General features: G+C 59.3%; 1 non-coding gene across 1 annotated transcript; it reads right to left on the reverse strand.

The window, feature by feature from the left end:
* Positions 1–4,820: 4,820 nt before the first annotated feature.
* On the reverse strand, positions 4,821–4,892 carry TRNAT-CGU (transfer RNA threonine (anticodon CGU)). Its single transcript has one exon. It is a non-coding gene; the product is annotated as a tRNA-Thr (tRNA).
* Between the last annotated feature and the right edge of the window lie 1,108 nt (positions 4,893–6,000).

A 6,000-nucleotide genomic window follows, 5' to 3' on the forward strand; every position in this document is an offset into this window, starting at 1 on the left:
CAGGGAGGTCCCAAAGAACAGCCTTTCACCGGCTTTGCTGTGGCTACAATTGCTGCTGCTGCTGCTATTAAAGCGAACAAGGCCACTTATGTAAGACTATTGTAATACAAAACCAAATTATATTCCCTAAAAAATGAAAGCAAAACTAAAGCTAAAGCATCCGATTAAAATCCAAGAGTTTCCGTTTTTCTTTTTCAAAGCAGCTGAAGAAAATGCTGCGCACACATGCAGGTTTGCAACATGCAATACCACCATGTGCACCTGAAAGTGGCTGGTGCCAGAATAAGCGGTTTATTTTACTGAATTTATTGATTACATTTCTAGACCACCCACGGCCAAAGCTCTCAGCAGGCCAAAGGGGGAGTTGACCCCCCCACACACACACATTAACTGAGGAGGTGTAACTGAGGCCCTTCCTCCTGACCATCTTTGAGTAGGGCTTGCCTGATGCAGGGTGCGGTGGGGGTGGGGGTGGGCTGGGGGTCTCGGTGGTGTGAAAGCCGTGGGGGGCCTCCCTGGGCTACTCTCTTTCCAAGGCTCCCCCTCCCCTCCTTGAGAAAAGGGGCGATCCAGGGAGGCTCTGGCATGGGATGTGCAGTGTGGGGAACAGACTAGAGCTCAGCCTCCCCAGGGACGAAATTGATGGGAGATTCAGGCCTGGCAAGAGAGACCCCTGGGATTAATCCGTGGGGCAAGGGGCCGTGCCAGCTCTAAAGGGGATGAGGAGACACAGTCCTGGTGGGGGAGCCAAGACCTGCCCAGGGCGCTAGTCCTTACCATGGAGAAATGAAGCCTCCATGTGGAGAGGCAGTCTAGTCCTGAACAGCAGGTGCTGGTGCCAAAGCGCCGAGAAGGGCCCCCTCCCCACCCACCCGAGGCTGTGGGAGGCAGGCAGAGGGACTAGCGAGGCCTTTGGCCCGGTCCCGCTGCGGGGCTCTTTCGATGCTGGCCAAAGGGGCCAGAAGGCCCCGCCCCCTCGACCTCTGAGCACGTGCAAAGCAGGCTGGGCTGCCAGAGTGCCCCGGCGAGGGGAGGGGAGGGGAGGCAGCCCCGCGGAGACGGGCGCAAGCCACCGAGGGTGGGAAGGACGGGCTCCCGTGGGGGTCCTGAGTGAGGCGGGGGCCCCCGCTGCCTTCTCTTTCTCTCCTGTCGTGCCGGGACCCTCCGCGAGGAGCAGCAGCTGCGGCTGGGCGAGGAAGAAGAGGAGCGGGAGGCGGGCGGCTGGGCTGAGCCGAGCCGGGCGGGCTCTCGGCACCAGGCAGGCGCCAACGCCGCGTTCCCGTCCCGGGGGAGTCCAGGCGCTCCGCCCGTCTGGTCCCCGTCCCCGACTGACAAGAGCCCACGGGGAGGCAGGGAGGGAGCGTGGGGGGCGGCACCCCAGCAACGAAACGGGGGGGCGCATGGCCGGCCGACTGGCCGGCCCTCCCCCGAAGCCCCCTTCCCACGACACCTGGCGGCAGGCAGAGGCGAGGGGCGCCGCGGGGATCGGGGCCGGGGAGGGGGAGACTGCCCAGGGGCGAGCGGCGCGGGACTTACCGCGTTGGGCTCCTCGGCAGGGAAGCCCTCGGAGGGGAGGGGCTGCCGGCGCCGCCCCTCCCCGGCCAAAGCGTGACTCGGGCGGCTGTCACGAGAAGAGAGACGGTCGCCCTCCCCAAGCGCCGAGCGGGGGCGCGCAGAGGCCCCGGGGAGTGCCGGCCAGGGACCGGCGTGGTTGTGGTGGGCTTCCCCGGCCGCGCCGCCGCCGCCGCCTGCCTACTTGCCTGCCCCGCGGGGCAGCGACTCTCCCGCGAGGGGGCGTGGCCGGCGGCGCGGGGAGGCCGGCCCGGCCGGGGCAGGGAGAACCGGTGGGTGGGTGGGTGCGGCAAAGCCCTGCCCTCGCCCTCTTCCTCCTCCTCCTCCTCCTGGGAGCGCCTTCCGAGACGGAGGGGGTTCTTCGGGGCGCCTCTTTCGGCCGCGCCGGCTGCTCCTTGGCGTGTCGATGCGGAATGGTTCTCTGCTGCCGCTCCCGGCGACGGCTCCCCGGGCAGCGCATAAGGGAGCGGCAGAACCCGCGCCGGGACCACAGGGGCCGTTTTCTGTGTAAAGCGCAAGAGGGCAGGTCCTTGCCCCGAGGGGCCCGCAGTCTGCAGTTCGCCACAGGGGAAGCGGCGGCGCCAGGTCCTTCGACTTGGCGGCGGCAATGGTCAGCAGCCCAAAGAAAGGACAAACCAGCCCAAGACTGCTCTGAGCTGGGGGAGGGGAGCTCTTTCGCGAGGGAGCTCTTTCCAGGACACGTTCGGCTCTCTCTAGCAGTCCAGAGAAGTGGGGTGGGGGGCGCACACACCCTTCCCTCAACCCCCCCCCCCCCCCGCTCGCTGGAAATATTACTCGTCCCTTTCCAGGGCCTTCTGAGCTGTTGTTATCAGGAGTTGCCTTACGCCCATGTTAAGAACTAGGATCTTACTTTTTTAGAAAAATAAAAGGAAAGCCCAAATATGCAGGACGCTTCATTTGGCATCTAACGCCAGTTCATGCGCTTGCATGGAGTGACTGCAGTATCTCAAGGTACAGGCACAAGCCTGCGGCCGGCCTGCCTGCCTGGGCCTTACCTGCCTTTCTGGGTGTGATTCGTGAAGCCCCGCCCACACCTCCTGCCATACCTGAAGCGCTTCATTTCTGAGCTGTTAGGGTGAGGAAGCTACAGAGTGAGGCTCTTGGCTGAAATTCCGGCCCCGCTCATGGTGGATGTCTCAGGGCCAGGTGTGATTGCTCAGAGGGGAAGGGGAAAGCACGTGATACATGGTCCGAGGCACACGCCTCTCTTCACCATTACTTCATTCACATCCTGCCTGACCCCCTAACTAGGGAAACAGGCGCCAGGTCTGAGCCCTGCCAGAGCCTTTGCATAACTTAAGCACTGCTTCCACAGCCATTGGCTGAAATTCTCTGATGCCAGAGTTGCTTCCGCACAGTGAAATGAGCCACTTACACCAACAAGCCATTGGCTGAAGAGTTGTGATGTCATAGAATGTTTCTGAACTCTCTGGCTGTGCAAGAACAAACTGCCAATAAAGAGGGCCTAGGAACAGCCGGGAAGGGCTGCTGCTGCTGCAGGGAGAGAGGTAAAGAGGATTGAATCCAGGGTGGCTGGGTAGGGGTGGAGGCAGGAAAGTAAATAAATAAACCGCTCCACTTTGGGGGAGGGCAATTTCGTGCTAGGCCCCTGCATGCAAACCGCCTGCCATGTGCAACCCCAGGCTTTGTGCCTCAGTACCTTCTTACAAAAGCCAACATTTAATAACATGTTGCTCACAGCCTCTCTGCTGCACAGCTACAAAATTCACAATCCTGTAAAAGCCTGAACATCCCACCACGAGCACTCCCGGCAAGTACCTTTGGAGCCAAGAATTGGCTTCCCACTGGCGCCCAGGCCATTTGAAAGGGCGGGTCGCCCAGTTTAATTGGCCATAATTACCTGTTTAGACATCTGGAGAATTCCAGGAGAATTTTTAAAAAAGGGGGGCGGCAATGAGAACTTCTCTGTTGCCTGTATTGGACAACCCACACCCCATGTCACCCTGTTTAATTTCGCTCAAGGGATTGTGTGTGTGTGTGTGTGTGTGTGTGTGTGTGTGTAAAACACAAAATAGGATGAACTTGCTGTCCTCTGCTGGTCACATGTGAGGTCTAACTTGCAAACAAGAATTCTGTGACAAATGAGGATGCCACTTAAAATTCAACAGGTGTGGTGGTGTTTGTGCCCTGGAGAGAGAGGGCAGTGACACAAGATGCATCGGTTGAGTTTCTGTCTGTTGTGCAGCTGGGATGGGCAGGGGAAACAGTACCAGAAGAGGAGAGATAGCAACGTTCGCTGTTTAAGGCTTCAGTTGAGTTCATTCCAGCACCACATTCACTCAAGAATCTGGGGAACAGGCACTTTTGCACTACAGCCTGAGGTTGACTTATTTAAAAGTCTGCCCCTGCCCTTCCAGAAAGACAGGATTGCCGGGGGTGGGGGATGAAGGACACCTGCTAGGCCTTGCTGCTTACTCCCAGTGTCGGGGCAGCAGCCCCTAAAAGGCCCACAGAAGTGAATGAACGCCGTCGGCACCGGTTTACTCAAAAGCAGGCCCCAGTATGTGGGACGCGGCTGACCCGGCGCCAGGGCGGTGGTGTGCCTAGGAGCGCAGAGAACGGGGATGCCACCCAGAAGAGCTCAAGCCGACCCGGAGGAACGCGTGCTGCCTCGTGCACCCCTCGCGGGAGACCCTGGCCGGGAAGAAACGGGTCCCAAAGACCAGCGAGAACAAAGCGGCTCCGCGTCTGGACGCCGACTTCGCTTCTCCAGCCCGGCTCTCCTGTGACTTTAGGAGCAGCAAGGCAGGCAGGCATTCTGCAGGTCAAACTTCCCTCCCTCTATTCCTTGGGGAAAGCTGCCATGAAAGACACAGGAGCAGGGTCAGGAGAAGACGTTGGCAAGCTGGGCTGCAGGGCTGCCCGCGTGGCGCGGCCGCAGAGCCCATTGCGCTCGGAAGCCAGGCGGCCTCTTGCGAGGACGACGCCCCTTTACCTGGAAAGGGCCGCGTAAAAAGCTCACGAGGGGAACTTCTTGCGCGGGCGCAGCTAGGCCTCGCGCTAAGGGACCGGACTGACTCGGGACGGAGCGCCCCGCGCTACCCCGCCCCCCGGGCACCCGCGTGTGCTGGAACCCAGCCGCCGACTCCGCGAAACTTGCCCCGTTTTTTAAACTTTCGTTTCCAGGCGCTAAATTGCCCTAAAAATGAGCCCTTCCAATTCCTCTCGCGCCCACCGGCGCATGGAAGGGGCTTCCCGGGTCTGCGAGGCACGGACGGGGTTCGAACCCGTGATCTTCGGTTTACGAGACCGACGCCTTACCACTTGGCCACCGCGCCTGCGTTGAAGGCAGCGCCTCACTCCCATCTAGGCTGGCGCCGCTCCCGACACGCCGGCGGCGCGCGCTCCCGCAGACGCTGGCGCGAGACGCTCCGCCTCCAAGCGGGACCTCAGCGAAGGGCAGGCTGGGCTTCGAGGCGCCCGGCTGCGCACGCGCGACGCGAGCGGGCCGCCCGGCCCGACTACGCATGCGCCGCTGTGTTCGCCCCAGTCCCCTTTCATGGGAGGGGGCTGCGGAAAGGGCGGGGGATGATGGGGCGCGGGATATAAAACAGACTAAAACAGTCACATGCATTAAAATTCATTGCAAATAGTACCTGGCCAAAGCCCGCCCGCCCCAAATCTGGAGGCCCCCGCCTCTTCCTCGTTGGCTGTTCCCTGTGAAGACTGTGGAGCAGGGCTGGAAGACCTCCAACTCCCATCATCCCCTGGCCATTGGCCACGCTGCCTGGGGCTAGTGGGAGCTGCAGTCCTCCCCTGCTGTAGAGCCGCCTTCCCCAAAGTGACGCCCTCCAGATGTTTTAGGACTACAGCTCCTAGCTTTCAGACACACCCGCCACGACACTTAATTAAAGGTCTTTTGAAGTTGGGAGGAGGCAGAAGTTCGTTTTATGAGGGGAAAGAAGGGGCCCCTGTGGCGTTACACCCCACAAGTCAGTTCCCAAATGAATGTCTGCAGTTTGTAAGTCTGTGGTGAGTTTAGAATGTTGGCCTGAGTGGGCGGAGCTAGGATGTCTGGGGAGGGGGGAGGAGTGATATATAAGGGAAGGACTGAGGGGATTGAGGGGGACTTTTTGGGTACTCTTAGAGCCTTTAGCGCTCTGTGTGTTAGCTCTCTGTGTTTAGAGTACTTAAGGTCTGGAGAATTTGGGGTTCTGGGTAGAGAGTGGTGTCTTTGGAGTGTGGTGTACACATAGTTGATGTATATTAAACCATACTGATAATAAAGAAAGTTCAAGAGTGATTGTGTGAAAGAAAGGAAAGCGCGTATGTGAATGGGTGGAAGGATTGGATGAAAGGTTTCAAAAAGGTTTTTAAATGTTTTATTTTGAAACAAAGCTTGTGAACTTTTAAAATAAATTTTAATCATTTTGTTTTAACTACCAC

This window comes from Elgaria multicarinata, chromosome 17, assembly GCF_023053635.1.
Source record: "Elgaria multicarinata webbii isolate HBS135686 ecotype San Diego chromosome 17, rElgMul1.1.pri, whole genome shotgun sequence".
NCBI lineage: Eukaryota > Metazoa > Chordata > Lepidosauria > Squamata > Anguidae > Elgaria > Elgaria multicarinata.